Source organism: Kogia breviceps, chromosome 13, assembly GCF_026419965.1.
Source record: "Kogia breviceps isolate mKogBre1 chromosome 13, mKogBre1 haplotype 1, whole genome shotgun sequence".
NCBI classification, from domain to species: Eukaryota; Metazoa; Chordata; class Mammalia; order Artiodactyla; family Physeteridae; genus Kogia; species Kogia breviceps.
Genome location: NC_081322.1, coordinates 13,307,397 through 13,325,454, shown reverse-complemented (window position 1 = coordinate 13,325,454; position 18,058 = coordinate 13,307,397).

Genomic DNA, 18,058 nt, shown 5'->3' with positions numbered 1-18,058 from the left:
GGCCTCCTGTACCCACATCACATAGTAAATGCCTACTGGCAACTCTGCAGCATCAGCTCATATGCTATTTTGGTTTTCAATCATGTTTTTGTTTTAGGTTCCTAAGCATTTCCCAAACATTTTTATGAGTTCAGCTATGTAGTATTTAACTAATGTGATTTTATTATTTAATTATTTCTAGGTGTGTTGAAACAAGAAGTTATTTATGTTGTGTAATCCATCATACTATTGAAAAAATGTCATCCTTTTTGATTTTACATAAGTTAGCCTTGAAGGATGATATGTGACTCCATACTTGGAATTACATTCTAAGCACATTTGCATGGTCTGGTTGTAAGGTTTCTGTTGTTTTATGTATTAGACACTCCCCTTTCTAATAAACGTATTCTTTATGTTATTTAGGAACCAGGTACATTAAGAGATAAAGACCATGTTTTATATTTATTTGTCCTTTTTTCTGAATTGAAGTATAATTAACATAACACTGTACTAGTTTCAGGTGTACAGCATAATAATTTAATATTTGTATACACCACAAAATGAATACCACAATGAATCTAATTAACATCTGTCACCAAAAGTAGTTAAAAATTTTTTCTTGTGATGTGAATTTTTAAGACCTATTCTCTGAGCAACTTTCAAATATGCAATACAGCATTATTTACTATAGTCATCATGCTGTACATTACATCCCAATGAATTACTTATTTTATAACTGGAAGTTTCTACCTTTTGACCTTCTTTCCCCCATTTACCCCATTCCCAACTCTCATCTCTGAGAACCACCAATCTGTTCACTATATGTATGAAATGTGTTGGTTTTTGTTGTTGTTTTCCTTAGATTACACATGCAAGTGAGATCACATGGTATTTCTCTTTGTCTGTCTGACTTACTGAACTTAACTTAATGTCCTCAAGATCTATCTATGACTTAACAATGACAACACTTCATTTTTTTATGGCTGAATAAATTCCATGGTGTATATATGCCACATTTCCATTATGCATGCTTCCACCATTAGATTATTTCTACATATTAGATATTATAAATAATACTGAAATGATCTGGGGATACAAATATTTTTTGGCATAGTGCTTTCCCTTTCTTTGGATAAATACCAAGTAGTAGAATTGCGGGATCATATGGTAGTTCTATTTTTAACTTTCCATAGTGGCTGCACCAGTTTGCATTCCCACAACAGAACAAAAGGTTCCCTTTTTTCCACATCCTTTCCAATACTTGTTGTTTCTTACTTTTTTTATAATAGCCATTCTAAATGTATGAAGTGATATCTCATTGTGGATTGATTTGAGTTTCTCTGATAATAAGTGATGTTGAACTTTATCATGTACCTGTTGGCAATTGGTATGTCTTCTTTGGAAAAATGTATCTTCAGATCTTATGCAATTTTTAATTAGATTATCACTTTTGTTGCTGTTTAGTTATATGAATTCTTTATATATTTTGGATATTAACCTTTTATCAGATACATAATTTACAAATATATTCTCTCATTCAGTTGATTGCCTTTTTGTTTTGTTGATAGTTTCCTTTGACATGAAGAAGCTTTTTAGTTTTGTGTAATCCCACTTGTTTATTTTTACATTTTTTTGCCTTTGCTTTTGAAGTCAGATCTAAGACCAATGTCAAGGAGGTTACTACCTATGTTTTCTTTTTTTAAAGTTAATTTTTATTCAAAGAGAAATACTGTATTAAAAGTCATTCTTTTTTAAAGTATAGTTTTTTATGATATTATATTAATTTCACATGTAGGGCATAGTAATTCAGTATTTTTACAGATTATGCTCCACTAAAATTATTACAAAATGATAGTAATACTTCCTTGTGCTGTACAATATATTCTTGTTGCTTATCTATTTTACACATAGTAATTTGCATCTCTTAATCTCAATTCTCTATCTTGCCCCTCCTTCCTTCTCTCTTCCTACTGGTAACCACTAGTTTCTATATCTGTGAGTTGGTTTCTGTTTTGCTATATGCATTCATTTGTTTTGTATTTCAGATTCCACAAATAAATGATATCAGGCTGAATTTGTCTTTCTCCTCTGTCTTATTTCACTAAGCAAATTATTCTCTAAGTCCACACACATTTCTGCAAATGGCAGCATTCTATTCTTTTTTATGGCTGAATAATATTCATTCATAGTGCATCTTCTTTATCCATTCATTTCTTCATGGACACTTGAGTTCTTCCATATACTGGCTATTGTAGATACTGCTGCTATGAACATTGGGGTGCATGTATCTTTTTGAATTAGCTTTTTATTTTTGATATACACTGAGCAGTGGAATTGCTGGACCATATGGTAGTTCCATTTTTAGTTTTTTAATGTACCTCCCTACTGTTTTCCATAGTGGCTGCACCAATTTGTATTCCTATGCAGAGTGTACAGGGGTTCCCTTTTCTCCACTTTTTCACAAATATTTATCATTTATAGACTTTTTGATGATAGTCATTCTGACAGGTGTGAGGTGATATCTTATTTTGGTTTTGATTTGCATTTCTCTGAATATTAGTGATGTTTAGCATGTTTTCATGTGCCTATAGGTCATCTGTATATCTTCATAGGAAAAATGTCTATTCAGATCTTCTGCCCATCTTTTAATTGGTTATTTGTGTTTTGATATGAAATTGTATGAGCTTTTTGTATATTTTGGTTATTAATCCTTTATCATTCATATCATTTGCAAATATTTTTCCCATTCAGTAGGCTTTTTGTCTCCACCTGCAATTGAAAAGAATGTGCATTCCTCTGTATTTGGATAGAATGTCCTACAGATATCTACTAAGTCCAACCCATCTATTGTGTCATTTAAGACCACTGTTGCCTTACTAATTTTCTGCATAGATGATCTGTTCATTGCTGTAAATGGAATGTTGTCTTCTAATATTATTGTAATTTCTGCCTTTATATCTCTTAATATTTGCTTTATACATTTAAGTGCTCCGATATTTGTTGCAGATATGTTGAGTGTATTATCCTCTTCTTGTATTGATCTTTTTATCAGTATGTAATGCCTCTCTTTGTCTTGATTATAGCCTTTCTTTAAAGTCTATTTTGTCTGATGTGAGTATTACTACTTTTTCTTTCTTTTCATTTCCATTTGAATGAAATATCTTTTTTCCATCTCCTCACTTTCAATCTGTGTGTGTCTTTAGCTTTGAACTGAGTCTCTTGTAAGCAGCATATAGCTGGGACTTGTTTTTGTATCCAGACACCCTGTGTATTTTTATAGAAATATAGTTGATTTACAATACTGTGTTAGTTTTAGGTGTACAACATAGTTATTCAGTATTTTTGCAGATTATTCTCCATTATAGGTTATTATAAGATAATGGATATAATTCCCTGTGTTGCACACAGGGAATATCCTTTTTGCTTACCTATTTTATATTTAGTAGTTTGTATCTGTTAATCCCACACCCCCAATTTTTCCCTCCTCCTTTCTCCCCTTTGATAACCACAAGTTTGTTTTCTATATCTGTGAGTCCGTTTCTGTTTTGCATATGCATTCATTTGTATTATTTTTTAGATTCCACATATAAGAGATATTATCCAATATTTGCTTTGCCTGACTTATTTCACTGAGCATAATATTCTCTAAGTCCAGACACAATGCTGCAAGTGCCAGTATTTCATTCTTTTTTATGGCTGAGTAATGTTCCATTGTATATATATATAACATATACTCTTAATCCAATCACCTGTTGACGGGCACTTGGGTTCCTTTCATGTCTTGGCTATTGTAAATAGTGCTGCTGTGAACATGGGAGTGCATGAATCTTTTTGAATTAATGATTTTGTTTTTTAAGATGTATATCCAACTCTGGATGATGTGGAGGTTCTATTTTTAGGTTTTTTTTTTTTTTTTGATGAACCTCCATACTGTTTCCACAGTAGCTTACCAGTTTACATTATCACCAACAGTGTATGAGGGTTATATTTTCTCCATATCCTTGCCAACATTTGTTGTTTGTAGACTTGTTGATGATAGCCAATGACATGTGTGAGGTGATAGATTTTTGTTGTTTTGATTTACATTTCTCTAATAATTAGCAACGTTGAGCATCTTCATGTACCTTTTAGCCATCGGCTTATCTTCTTTGGAAAAGTCTTATGCCCATTTTGGATTGCATTTTTTGCTCTTTTTGATATTTGAGTTTGAGTTATAAGAGATGTTTGTTTATTTTGGATATTAACCCCTTGTCTGTCACATCATTTGCAAATATTTTCTCCCCTTCTATAGTAGGTTGTTTTTTTCATTTTGTCAATCATCTCCTTTGCTGTGCAAAATTTTTCAGCTTACTTAGGTCCTATTTATTTATTTTTGCTTTTATTACTTTCACCTTAGGAGACATATCCAAAAAAAATATTGGTATGATTTATGTCAAAGAGTGTTCTGCCTATTTTCTTTTCTAGGAGTTTTATGGTTTCATATCTCATATTTAAGTCTTTAATCCAGTTTGAGTTTATTCTTGCATATGGTATGGGAGAGTGTTTTAATATCCTTTTATTACATGTAGCTGTCCAGTTTTCCCAGCACTGCTTGTTAAAGAGACTGTCTTTTCTCCATTGTATATTCTTGCTTCCTTTGTTGTAGTTTACTTGACCACAGGTATGTGTATTAATTTCTGGGCTCTCCATTTTGTTCCATTGATCTACATGTCCTTTTTTGTGCCAATGTCATTCTGTTTTGATTGCCATAGCTTTGTCACATTGTCTGAAGTCTAGGTGAGTGATACCTTCAACTTTGTTTTTCTTCTCAAGATTGCTTTGGCAATTATGGCTCTTCTGTGGTTCCATATAACTTAAAAATTTTTGTTCTATTTCTGTGAAAAACTGTCATGGCTGTTTTGATAGAAATAGAATTAAATCTATAAATTGATTTGGGTATTATGGCCATTTTAACAATATTAATTATTCCAATACAGAGCACAGCGTATCTTTCTATTTCTTTGTATCACAGTTTTCAGAGTATAGGCCTTTCACCTCCTTGGTTAACTCATTCCTAGTTTTTTTTTTAATGCAATTTTAAAAGGGAATGGTTTTTACTTTCTCTTTTTGATAGTTCATTATTAGCATATGGAAATGCAATCGTTTTCTGTATATTAGTAGTCTATCCTGTAACCTTGCTGAATTTATTTACTAATTCTAATAGTTTTGGGGTGGGACTTCAAGGTTCTCTATATAGGGTATCATGTCATCTGCAAATAGTGACAGTTTTACTTCCTGCCTTTCAATCTGGATAATTTTTTTTCTTGTGTGATTGTTGTTTCTAGGACATCTAAAACTATGTTATATAGAAGCAGCTAGAGTGGGGAACTTTGTCTTTTTCCTGAATTTAGTGGGAAGGCTTTCAGCTTTTCACTGTTGAGTATAATGTTGGCTGTGGGTTTGTCATAAATGGCTTTTATTATGTTGAGATATTTCCTGCTATACCCACTTGGTTGAGAGTTTTACTTGAATGGATGTTGAATTTTATGAAATGCTTTTTCTGCCTCTATTGAGATGATTATATGATTTTTACCTTTCCTTTTGTTAGTGTGTTGTACACTGATTGATTTGTATATATTGAATCTGCCTTTTGACAGGAGAGTTTAGTTCATTGACATTTAAATATTGATAGGCACATAATTATTGCCATCTTTTACTTGAAGTTTGTTTTGTAGTTTTTCTCTGTTCAATTATTTTTTTAGTTTCTTCCCTTGTGGTTGATAGTTTTTAGTAGTATGTTTTTGCTCCTTCCTTTTTAGTTTTTGTGTGTCTATTGTACGTTTATTATTTGTGCTTACCATAGGGTTCATATATGACAAACCTTAGTTATATCTACTTTTTTTTGACAAGTAGTTATTTAAGTTCGAACCCATTCTAAAAGATCTACCTTTTTTACTCCTCTTCCCCACATTTTGTGTTTTAGATGTCATATTTTACATTTTCATGTTTATACTTTAAATATTTATTATAGTTATTGCTTTAAAATTTTTTTGTCTTTTAATCTTTATACTAGCTTATTTAAGTGGTTGATTCACAGTGCTTACTACATATTTGCCTTTCCTAGTGGGATTTTCCATTTCTTATGGATTCTTACTTCTTTTCCCCATAGCAATAAGCCTTTCACATTTCTTTTAAGGTAGATTTAGATTGAAGAACTCTTTCAGTTTTTGTTTGTCTGAGAAGTTCTCTATCTCCCCTTTTATTTCTAAATAGTAATATTACTGGGTAAAGTATGCTAGGTTTTAGGTTTTTCCCTTTTGGCGCTTTGAATATATCACAGTATTTCCTTTTGACCTGTAAAGTTTCTGCAGAAAAATCAGCTGATAATCTTATGGGGATTCCCATGATTATCACTCTTTATTTTTCCCTTGTGTCCTGTAGAATTCTCTCTTTATCTTCAACTTTTGCAATTATAATTGTATGTCCTGGTATGGGACTGTGTTCATTTTGTTTTGGACCTTCCATGCTTCCTGTACCTGGATATCTGTTTCCTTCTTCAGGTTTGGAAAGTTTTAGCCATAATTTTATCAACTACATTTTCTTTTTATTTTTTAAAAATAAATTTATTTTAGTTATATATTTTTTTACTGCACTGAGTCTTCGTTGCTCTGTGTGGGCTTTCTCTCGTTGTGGTGACTGGGGTTACTCTTCATTGCAGTGCACGGGCTTCTCATTGTGGTGGCTTCTCTTGCTGTGGAGCATGGGCTCTAGGCATGCAGGCTTCAGAAGTTGTGGCATAAAGACTCAGTAGTTGTGGCTCATGTGCTCTATAGCACAGGCTCAGTAGTTGTGGCACAGGGGTTTAGTTGCTCTGCGGCATATGGGATCTTCATGGACCAAGGCTTGAACCCATGTCCCGTGAACTGGCAGGTGGATTCTTAACCAATGCACCACCAGGGAAGCCCAATCAACTACCTTTTCTAACCCCTTCTCTCTCTCATCCTTTAAGGACCTCTATAATGTGAATGTTGGGACACTTTGCAACATACCAGATATCCCGGATATCTCTTAAAATGTTCTCATTTTTTAAATTCTGGGTTTTTTTGTTTTGTTTTTTGCTCTTCTGATTGGGTGATTTTCATTATTCAATCTTTTAGAACACTTTTTCTTTCCCCTCCATGACTTAGTCTGCTATTTATTCTTTCTAGTTTGTCCATTATTTTAGTTATTGAATTCTTCATTTCTGATTGAGGTTTTAAAATATATTTTGTTCCTTGTTAAAATTCTCACTGTTTTCTCGTATTTTTTCCATAATTCAGTTAACATTCTTATTATTAATGCTTTGAATTCTTTATCTGATAAATTGTTTATTTATGTTTCATTATTATTATTTCAGAGATTTCTCTTTCCATTGAGACAAGTTCCTCTACCTTTTTATTTTGTTTAACTTTGTCTGCATATGATATTAGGTAAAACAGTTACCTATGGTAGTCTTCTAGATGTGTCCTTATCCCTGTACAGAATGCATGTGCCCAGTGGCTTTGGTGGAAGAGGTGGATCTGATGTGAACCCAAGTCATGTCTTTTCTCAGGGTATCCTGGTAGCTATTTCCTTGATTGGGAGTAGGGAGGGAGATGAAAGGGCTAGATTTGGAGCCATTTATGAGGCAGGACTTCCCCTCTGCTCAGTAGACATCGCTGTCCTATTGTTGGTGGTCTGATCCCAAGTTGGAGCAGAAGCCCTGAGGGTCAGGCCCGAGTTGAGTTTAAGTGTGTGTTTTCCCCTCTCCCTGCAGTGGGACCCCTGCCCCAGAAGCAGGTAGTGCTGAAGCAAGGCCATGCCTGTGTGGGCTCTTGGCTCAAGTCAGCCACATACAGAGATCTAAGTTGTCTCCAATGCCCTACCTGTGCAGAAACCAACAATTGTTTCCTTCTCACTGCTCAGAGGCAGCCTCAGGTACAAGTCCTCTTTGTCTCTTATAGCCAATCACTCACCCCAGCCCCTGCTGTCCCTGCCCTGCTGCAGAGTCACACCACAGAGTAGGCAGGGCCCACATGGATTCTCACAGTGTATAGGACAGTAGCTGTGGGGGATTGGCTGCTGTCAGTGTTCTGGGCTGCTTCTGATGTGCTGATTGAGTATATGCCAACCATGGCCACCACCACCCCATGGCAGGTACCACCCTTTGTATCCCACAGACAAGCTTTCTTCCCAGCCATGACAGCCCTAGATCCAGCGTCATGCTGCAACTTGGAATAAGCAGGTCTGGAACGTTTGTTCAGCTCAGGCTGGGGTACAAACCAAGGCGGTTGCAGGAAACTCAGCAAGTACTAAAGGAGTCTTCAGTCCATCCTCTCCACACTGCCTTGGGGGAAAGCCAGCCTGCATGCCCTCCTCACAAACAGAGTCTGTGCTTCCCCAAGCTCTCCTGTTGGTCCCAGAGGCCCTCCAAGTAGCCAAGAAGATTTGTTTCTCCTGTCCCCAGAACAGGGACACCCAATCTGTGGCTTGAACTATTCATTCCCCAGGGCAGGTCTATGCCCATGTAGTCTCCCTTTTCTTCTGAGTCCCTTGCCAGGGACACAGGTCCTAAGCTGATCATTTCTCTTCCCTTTTACCAATGTTTGTATGGATCTTTCCTACAGCACTGGTTGTACAAGAGTCTTTCTGCCATTTTCCAATTAGATTTCAGTGTGAATTGTTCCATATGTGTATGTATTTTTGATGTGTTGTGGGGAGGGTTGGGGGATGGGGAGTTGCTTTCCATGTCCTCCTACTCTGCCATCTTGATCAGTCTCCCTAGGACTGTTGCAGTTTCAGGTCTTACATTTAGGTATTTAATTTGTTTTGAGTTAATTTTTGTGCATGGTGTAAGACAGTGGTCTAGTTTCATTCTTTTGCATGAGGCTGTCTGGTTTCCTAATGCCATTTATTGAAGAGACTGTCCTTTACCTTTTGTATATTCTTGGCTCCTTTGTTGTAAATTGACCATATATGCACGGGTATATTTGAGCACTCTCTCACCTGTTCCATTGATCTGTGAGTTTTTATGCCAATGCCATATTGTTTTGATTACATAACTTTTTAATATAATTTAAAGTCAAAGAGGCTGATTCCTCCAGCTGTGTTTTTCTTTCTCAAAATTGCTTTGAATATTTAGGGTTTTTTGTGTTTCCATACAAATTTTAAGACTGTTATATTTCTGTGAAAAATTGAAATTTTAGAATTTTGATAGAGATTGCATTGAGTCTGTACATTGCTTTGGGTAGTATGGACATTTTAATGATATTGAATCCTTCAATCCATGAATACTGACTATCTTTCCACTTTTGTGTATTCTTTAATTTCACTATTAATGTCTTATAGTTTTCAGTGTATAGGTCTTTCATCTTCTGGGTTAAATTTATTTCTAGTTATTTTATTCTTTTAGATGCAATTGTAGATGAGATTGTTTCCTTAATTTTCCATTCAGAGAGTTCATTATTGATGTATAGAAGCTCAACAGATTTTGTATATTTATTTTGTATACTATAATTTTTCTGAATTTGTTTATTAGTGCTAAAAGTTTTGTGGTGGAGTCTTTAGGGTTTTCTCCATATTATATTATGTCATCTGCAAATAGTGGCAGTTTTACTTTTTTTTTACTGATTTGTATGTTTTATTTTTCTCACCTAGTTGCTGTGGCAAGGACTAGCAATTCTATTCTGAATAAAAGTGGTGTGAGTGGGCATTCTTGTCTTGTTCCTGAGTTTTAAAGAAAAAGTGTCCAGGATTTCACCATTGGGTATAATGTTAGCTGTGGGCTTGTCATATATGGCCTTTATTATGTTGAGGTATGTACCCTTTATATCCAGTTTGTTGAGATTTTTTAATCATAAATCGATGTTAATTTTTATCAAAAGCTTTTTCTGCATTTATTGAGATAATAATTTTATCCTTTATTTTGCTAATGTGATGTATCATATTTTTTTTATTTCCAGACAGTGAACCATCCTTGCATCCCTGGAATAAATCTCACTTGATAATGGTGTATGGTCCTTTTAATGTATTGTATTTGGTTTGCTAAAATTTTGGGGTGGACTTTTGCTTCTATGTTGGTCAGGGATATTGGCCTGCAATTTTCTCTTGAGGCATCTTTGTCTGGTTTTGGTGTCAGTGTAAAGTTAGCTTTGTAAAATGAGTTTACAAGCATTCTCTCCTCTTCCTTTCTTTGGAAGAGTTTGAGAAGAATTGATATTCATTCTTATCTGAATGTTTCATATAATTCACCAAAGAAGGCATCTGTTCCTGGATTTTGGGTTTTGGGGAGGTTATTGATTATTGATTCAATCTCCTTTCTAATAAACATTCTGTTCAGATTTTCTATTTCTTCATGATTCAGTCTTTGTAGATTGTATGGTTCTAGGAATTTATCCATTTCTTCTGGGTTTCCAGTATGTTGGCATACATTGTTAAAAGCAGTCTTTTATCATCCTTTGCATTTCTTTGATATCAGCAGTAATGTTTCCTCTTCTATTTCTGATTTAATTCATTTGCATTCTCTTTTATTCTTTGTGAGCCAGCTAAAATTGTTTTTGTTTATCTTTCCAAGAACCAGATCCTAGTTTCACTTATCTTTTCTATTGTCTTTTAGTCCTGATTTCATTTATTTCTGATCTGATCTTTGTTATTTCCTTCATACTACTAACTTGAGCTTCTTTGCTCTTCTTTTTGTATTTCCTTAAGGTATAAAGTTAAACTTTACTTTTTACTTGAGATTTTTCTTGCTTCTTGAGGTAGGTATTTATCTTTCATCTTGGAACTGCTTTTGCAGCATCACATAAGTTTTGATGTGTATTTCCATTTTCATTTGCCTCAAGTTTTTCTTTTTTTTCTTTGACCCATTGGTTGTTCAACAGCCTATTGTTTAATCTCCACATATTTATGAACTTTCCACTTTTCTAATTGCTTTCTAGTTTCATGCCATTTTGATGGAAAAAGATTCTTTATATGATTTCAGTCTTCTTTAATTTGTTAAGACTTGTTTTGTGGCCTAACATATGATCTCTCCTGGATAATGTTTCCTGTGCATTTAATAATAAATTGTATTTGTTTGGGGATGAAATGTTTTATCTATTAAGTTCATGTGTTCTAACCTTTCTTTAAAGCCACTGATTCCTTATCAATTTTCTTTCTGGATAATGTATCCATAGTTGTTAGTGGGATATTATATTCACCTACCATTATTGTATTGCTGCCTATTTTTCCCTTTAACTCTGTTAATATTTGCTTTGTATAACTAGCTAATTCTACATTAGGTGCATGAATATTTACAAATGTTATATCTTCTTGGTGGTGTTTTTTTAATAATATTTAATTTTTAACTATAATGTACAAATATAAATAGCAAATGAAAGCTATATTCATTAAGAATACAATTTAGCCTGAAAGTCTCTTTGATTATCGGGGAACTATGGCTTCTCCTGTGGGGATTTCTTCTCCATCCAGTGAGAGCTCATAGTCAGTAGGAAACATGTCTGGGTTTAAAACAATATTTTTATAGGGGAGGCTGGTAGGTCTAAATGACATAGACATAGACATCTAGACTTCCTTGTTTGGGTCCAGGCTGTTTTCCAGGTTGTCTCCTTTGATTTAACAATTTCTATTTTTCATAATCTTTTAGAATGAAAATAATAAAATTTTGGTGCCTGAATGGGTTGTGAAAGTTTAAGCAAAGGATGATAATGTATCATCAGAGAGTAATGTTGCTAAACTGGCAATGTAGGAGATCCCAGCATCCATCATCACTCCCCCCCAAAGATTAACAATTAAACAGCTATCTACAAGCAAAATATGCTCTGGAAGAGCTCTAGAATTCACTTAAGAAACTTCAGCAACACAGTGAAACAAAAAATCTTGAGAATAACCACTCAATAAAAGAAAACAACTTTTTTCCTGTATCATCCCATCCCCCAAGCCAGCTTGCTCAGTGCTGAGAAGGAACTTCCCAGGTAAAAAGAGTTCAACTCACCAGGAAAAAATATCAGGGTGAGTGACTGCCTTCCCCAGCCCTTCAGGGAGTGCACAAATGTATATTTTGGTTTCACCTCACCAAGACCAGCAAAGCTGAGATGTACAGAGAAGCTCGGAACAAAGAAAAAGCAGGGGCCACCATAGCAGCCATGCAGCAGGAGCATTTGTGCTTTGCAGTGACTTTCTCTGCAGACAAACACAGCAGATTTTGCCCCTGAAGAAACTAAATACCAGAATCACTGACATGGAGTCCCTGAAGATTTCATGAGCTTTCACCCCACAGGTATTTGCATTCACTGACACCGCCACCTTAGGTATCTGTGGCTGTGTGAGTGTAAGATACCATCCTGTATGCCTGTGGTTAACCATCACTGCTGTGGTGCACTCAGAGCTATCCCCTTCAGTGTTTCCTTGCAATGTCACAAGTTTTCACTGTAGTAAGCACCTCCAGGAAGAGACTGTGAAGCAACAAGAAAGCACACTGACAGCCAGGGGCCCCAGAGCTACGATGAGCCCATAGTTAGGCTCATCCCTTGCTGCTTTCTCTGGCACATAAAACTAAGTGTGTGGCTGCAACTGGACCCTGCCACTACATGAGTACCTGCAGCTGGCCCTGGTTCCAGATCTTGTGCACACCAGTGGCTCCACTCACAGCCACTGTCTTCCCTGTTCCTTAGCCCCTGGATCAGGAGGCACTACTGAAAACCCAACAGCCTTTGAAGCCACTGAATACACCCACAGTATTTGCCAAAGACCACAGAAATTCAATGCTTCAGACACCAGTGAAGTGATCTGAGCTGAAGAGACATCATGCCATCCTGGTCAAAGGGCTTTCACATGCGTGTGCCCTTGGTACTCTGTACCACTGAAAATGGGATCACAGCATGCTCCCACCTGCAGATGAAAGTCTTCCCTTACTGAAGAGAGTTTATAACATCTAGAAGAAGGAACTGCTTCTTCAAGTTTGCAGACATCTATGCAAGGCTACAGGAATTATGATGATTCAGGGAAACATGACTCCATCAAAGGAATACAGTAAATCTCCAGTAACTGACCCTAAAGAAATGGAGTTTTAAGAACTGACTGATAAATAATTCAAAATGATTGTTTTAAGGATGCTCAGAGAGCTAGAGCCGATCATAAATAATTTAACAATATCAGAACAATTGTTCAAAGTAAAAGGAGAAGTTTAACAGGAGAAAACATGTTTTAAAACACAAAAATTTTTCATTTGAAGTATGTGATAATTGAATTGAACAATTCAGTAGAAGGTTTCAAAGGCAGACTTGACCAAGCAGAAGAAAGGATCGGTGACCTAGAAGATGCATCCATTGAATTATCTAATCTGAGGGGGGGAAAAAAAAAGAATGGAAAGAAAAGGAATGAAGAAAGCCTGAAAGCCTACAGGACTAATGGGACATGACTAAGAGAAGCAATGTACACATCATTGGAGTCCCAAAAGGAGAATAGAGGAAGAAGGAGTAAAGAGCTTATTAAAATAAATAATAGCTGAGAATTTCCTAAATATGGGGAGAGATTTGGACATACAAGTTCATGAAGCTAATAGGTAACCACAAAACGTCAATCCCAGTGATTTTCATTGGCACATAATAATAAAACTGTCTAAAATCAGACAAACAGAGAATTTTTAAATACAGAAAATTTTTAAAAAAATTATTCTCTCATGCAAGGGAACCCCCATAAGCCTATCAGCAAATTTCTCAAGCTGAACACTTGCAGGCCAGAAGAGAATGGGATGACATATCGAAATTGCCAAAAGAAAAACACTGCCAACTCAGAATACTTTACCCAGAAAAGCTGTCCTAAGTAAATGAAGGAAAAGTACAGACTTTCCCTAACAAACAAACACTGAGAAAATTAATCAACCCTAAAATTGCCTTAAAGAAATACTGAAAGGAGTTCAGGATGCTCCTTAGTGATGCTCATTAGTTATTTGTAAACTTATTAACTTATACAACACAGTGGTAGAGATAAATGACTGTCAGATTCAAAATACTCTAATACTGTAGTATGGGGAAGTATTAAATACTAAGTATTAAGTATTAAATACTTAACTGTAGTATAATGTTAAAGGACAAAGTATTAAAATTAGCTATAGCTACAATAATTTGTTAATGCATACACAACATAAAAATGTTAAATGTGACATCAAAAACATGAAACAGGGAAAGAAAGGGTAGACTGTTTGCATATCATCAATGTTAGATTGTTATCAGCATAAAACATACTGTCATATCATAAGTTATTTTACATAAGCTTTATGATAACCACAAAGCAATAATTTACAGTAGATACACAAAAGATAAACAGAAGGAAACTGAATCCTACTACTGTGAAAAATCAGTTCACAAAGGAAAAAGCAAGAGAGGTAGCAAGGAACTACAGAACAGCCAAAAATATTAAGATAACATTAGTAAGTCCTCACCTATTAATAATTACACTAAATATAAATGAATTGAATTCTCCAATTAAATGACATAAAGTGACTTGACTGGAAAAAAAAAAAAAGACCAATATCAAAGGAGACTGAATAAGAAATCAAACACCTCCCAACACAGAAAACCCCAGGACCAGAAGGCTTCACTGGTAAATTCTAACAAAAATTTAAAGAATATACTCCATTTCTTCTCAAACTCTTCCAAAACTTGAAGAGAAGGAAACAGTTCCAAACTCATTTTACAACTCCAGCATTACCCTGATACCAAAACCAGATAAGGATACTACAAAATAAGAAAACTATGGATCACTATCCACTTTGAATATAGATACAAAAATTCTCAACAAAATATTAGCAAACTGAGTTTAACAACACGTTAAAAAGTCATACATCATGACCAAGCAAGATTTCTCCTTTGGATGCAAGGATGTCTCAACATTTGCAAATCAATAAATGTGATATACCACATTAATAGAATGAAAGCTAAAGATCATATGATCATCTCAATTGATGCAGAAAAGGCATTTGATAAAATATAACATCCTTTTGTGATAAAAACCCTCATCAAAATGGATGTAGAAGAAATATACCTTAACAAAATAAAGGCTGTATACAAAAACCCCACAGCTAACATTACACTCAATGATTAAGCATTGAAAGATTTTTTTCTTAAATCAGGAATAAGACAAGTGTGCCCACTCTCATGACTCTTTTTCAAAATAGTACTTGAAGTTCTAGTTAGAGCAGTTAGACAAGACAAAGAAGTAAAAACATCCAAATCAGAAAGGAAAAATTAAAATTGTTATTTGCAGATGATGTAATACTACATATAGAAAACCCTAGACTCAACCAAAACACCGTAGGCACAAACCCACAAATTCACTAAAGTTGCAGTAAAGTTGATTTAAAACCAACATACAGAAAACAGTTATGTTTCTATACAGTAACAATGAAACAATCAAAAAATAATGACTATCCCATTCACAATAAAATTTAAAACAATACAATCCTTAAGAAATCAATTTAACCAAGGAAGTAAAATATCTGTAAAATGAAACCTTCAAGACTTTGATGAAAGAAATTGAAGAAGACACAAACAAATTAAATTATATCTGGATCAGAAGAATTAATATTACTAAAATTACACAAAGCCATCTACAGATTCCATACAATCCTTAATGAAATTCTAATGGCATTTTTCACCAAAATAGAACAAACAATCCTAAAATTTGTATGGTACCACACAGACCCTGCTAGATCAAAGGAATCATGAGAAAAATAGAACAACACTGGAGGCAGCATACGTCTTGATTTCAAACTATACTAAAAAGATACAGTAATTGAAACAGTATGGTACTGGCATAAAAATAGACACATAGACAAATGGAAGAGAATAGTGAGCCAGAAATAAACCCTTGCATTTTTGGTCAACTAATATTTGACAGAGAGCCAGAAATACTCAATGGGGAAATGATAGTCTCCTCAATAAATGGTCTTGGGAAAACTGGAAAACCACCTGCAATAACATGAAATTTGATATCTTACATCTCTCACAAAAATTAACCTCAAATGGATTAAAGACTTAAACATAAGACCTGCTACTGTAAAACTCCTGGAAGGAAACGTATGGAAGAAGCTTATTAACATTGGTCTTGGCAATGAATTTTTGGATATGACACCAAAAGCATAAGCAACAAAAGCAAAAACCATTAAGTGGACTACTTCAAAATAAAAGCTTCTGCATAGCAAAGAAGCAATAAGAGAAATGTAAATGCAAACTACAAAATGGGAGAAAATATATGCAAGCTATATACTGAATGAGAGGTTAGTTTATGAAATACATAAATAACTCAAAACCTAGCAAAAACAAACAATCCAATTAAAAGTGAGCAGATCAACTAAATAGACACTTTTCCAAAGGAATCATTCGAATGGCCAACAGATACATGAAAAGATGTTCAACATCACTAATAATCAGGGAAATGCAAAACAAAACCACAATGAGATATCACCTCACATCTGTTAGAATGGCTATCATCAAGAAGACAAGCAATAACAAGTGTAGGTAAGGTTGGGGAGAAATGGAACGCCTTGTCCACTGTTGTTGGGAATGCGAATTGATTCAGTCACTATGTAAAATGGTAGGAGGTTCCTCAAAAAATTAAAAATAGAATTTCATATGATCCAGAAATTCCACTCCTGGGTATACAGCCAAAGGAAATGAAAATAGGATATTGAAGAGATATATGTACTCCTATGTTTATTGCAGCATTATTTACAATAGCCAAGATATTGAAACAACCTAAGTGTCAGTCAATTGATTAGTGAATAAGGAAGGTGACATATATATACATAATATATATATTTATAAATAATATATATAACATTATTCAGCCATGAGAAAGATGAAAACTCTGCCATTTGTAACAACATGGTGGACCTTGAGGGCATTCTGCTAAGTGAGATGTCAGAGAGATAAAGACAAATGCTGTATGATATCATTTATATGCAGAATCTAAAAAGTCTAACTTATAAAAGCAGAGAGTAGAATGGTGGTTACTAGGGGCTAGGATTGCAGGAATACGGGAGGTGTTGTTTAAGAATACATACTTACAACTTAAATGAATACGTCCTGAAGATCTAATATACAGCATAGTGATTATAGACAATAATACTTCTAACATGCTAAGAGACTAGCTCTTAATCCTCACCATAAAAAAGAAATGATAATTATATGTCATGAGAGAGGTGTTTATTAAATCTAGGGTGGTGATCATATTGGAAAATATAAATGTATCAAATAAACACGTTGTACACCTTAAACTTATGCAATATTATATGTCAATTATATCTCAATTTAAAAAATTTTTAAATTAACAAATAAAACTGAAAATATACTTTGATGATGATTAAAGTTTGTCTATATGTTTGACAATAAAATTTTTTTTTAATTTTACACATACTTGTCTAGTTGATAAACTATAGAAATATTAGTTATGTTAAAATTGTCTTTTAGTAGTTATTCTACAATGGATTTTATGTTGGATATCAAATCATAGAGCTAAAAACTATATATACTTTAAAAACAATGTAACATACCCCTTTACTTTTGATAGTCTGAACAGGAGTTAATCCTTTCCAAGGTAAAGAAGAGGAAAATGTACATTAAAAATTCTTTAAACTGCTGAAATTCTCAATTATTTTAACATATGACCTACAATTTGAGTACTAAAAAATTAACATGCTGAAGAATGAAAATTCTTCAGTACAGTTAAGTAGGTCATGTTGTACCTACTATAGAATATATTTTATGGTAGACATTTTAACAACATCATAATATCTATCTGTGTCAAGGGATTAACTGTAGTACCTAGGCTCCAAAAGAGAAGGAAAATTAATTTTCACTGGTACTGCATTCCATCCAGGTAAACTTGTATGGGAGAGAACAGGAAATTTAGAAACTGGAGACATTAAAGACCTCTTTAACTATTTGTGTCATAGTTCTCTTCAACACTTTTTTCTTCAGTCTGAACTTATCAAAACATTACAAATTAAGGAAAAGAAAAGAAAGACTAATATATTTATTTTTAAAAGAATCAAAGAAGCATCAAAAATACTTCTAGCTAAATA